Source organism: Cydia fagiglandana, chromosome 5, assembly GCF_963556715.1.
Source record: "Cydia fagiglandana chromosome 5, ilCydFagi1.1, whole genome shotgun sequence".
In the NCBI taxonomy this organism is placed as follows: Eukaryota; Metazoa; Arthropoda; class Insecta; order Lepidoptera; family Tortricidae; genus Cydia; species Cydia fagiglandana.
Window position 1 is genome coordinate 20,338,083 of NC_085936.1, and position 1,876 is coordinate 20,339,958.

A 1,876-nucleotide genomic window follows, 5' to 3' on the forward strand; every position below is an offset into this window, starting at 1 on the left:
CGTAATAGTACGGAACCCTTCGTGCGGGAGTCCGACTCGCACTTGGCCGGTTTTGTTAAATTGTAGTGTTGCGGTAAATGAAACTACTGTTTTCTTGGAAGTTGAATATAATCTGTCTAATGCCGGGGTTTTATATTTCTGTGCATATTTTTGACCATTTCTCATAGAAAAGGAAACTCTTATACCTGCAAATCTTCAGAAAATTCGCGTTTGTACCGGACAACGGTAGACAATTTCATGGGATGCTCATAAGACGCGGTGAAATCAGACCGCAGTAACAACCAAAAACCGGGCAAGTGCGAGTCGGACTCGCGCACGAAGGGTTCCGTACCATAATGCAAAAAAAAAAAACTAAAAAAAAGCAAAAAAAAACTAGTAATATACTCGTATTCATGTGCGCCCGGCCTTAATGGCGTACGTATCGGATTGCCGAAATTAATGTTATCTGTGTGAATGCAATCAATCAGTCGTTACTGTCAGATTAGGTCGGGCCTGATTATGGATCATGAAATACCTACCCCAGATGCTGTTTGAACTAGCAATGTGCTAATGGCTCCTCTACACGATGGGCCAACGCCAGCCACTCCAAGGGACGCATTTATGCGTTAGAGCGAGCAAGTGATATTGCTATCTCATTCTACCGCATGGCTGCGTCCCTTGGAGTGGCCGGCTTTGGCCCATCGTGTAGAGGAGCCATAAAGATTATTTTCAAAAATTGCATAATGAACTGTTTTCGGTATTTTTTCTGCAAGTTTATTGCCAAACCCTCTTACAGTTAATTTTGAGTTTGAAATGGACGTCAATCAGTGACGTAGGTATATGTTAAATAAAACAATTGTCAACAGTTAAGAAAACTGTTAATCCCTAATCTTAATGGGAACTTTTTATGTAGACGGTTTTTACAATAACAGTCTTTATTTTTCTTTTCATTTAGTCAAAAATTGCATAAGAATTTTCTCATGAGTTTCCAGAAATTTCAGATTTTAAAAATGTTCTATCACGGAAATTTACAGCGGCAAGAACGACATCGCAACAACAGTAAGTATCAATTAATGCAGCTGCATTTGATACCCCAACGTCACCCATACTTCATATTTAAATGTAAAACCGAGAGTAGAACATTATATTACTATTCACTAAAAAAAAACCGGCCAAGTGCGAGTCGGACTCGCGTTTGTAGGGTTCCGTACATAATTCCGACTCACGCTTGACTGCACATTTCTAATAGATTTTCCTGTCATTTGTAGGTAAAGTACTATTTTGTGTATTTTTTCAAAATTTTAGACCCAGTAGTTTCGAAGATAAAGCCCCCCCCCCCCTTTATTTTCGAAACTAATGGTAATTTTTTGGCTATTTTCTTAAATAACTTCGAAAATATGTATTTTAAAATTATAAAAAAACATGTCCATCTTTGGGTTACTAATTTACATATGTGTACCAAATTTCAACTTAATTGTTCCAGAAGTTTCCGAGAAAATAGGCTGTGACAGACGGACAGACAGACAGACGCACGAGTGATCCTATAAGGGTTCCGTTTTTTCCTTTTGAGGTACGGAACCCTAAAAAACACAAGTCTAAAACAAAGCAGTCAGTCAAATATCCCACCCCGCGTCATCCCCGGCGCAAAGGTGCCCAAAACGCTCGCCGCATTACCGCGTTGAATCGCGATGGACAACCTCTGAACCAGGAATGACCCGGAGCGGGGAACTCACTTAAATATAATAATAAAGTAATGTAGGTAAGTACTTTCCGGTGCATTACCTAAGTACCTAAGTAAAGATATCGATTAGGGTTATCGCCAATAATTTAATTATCCCAGACGCATTCCGATATATTCCAGTTATCTATCGATTAAATCGATAAAATTTATTAATGT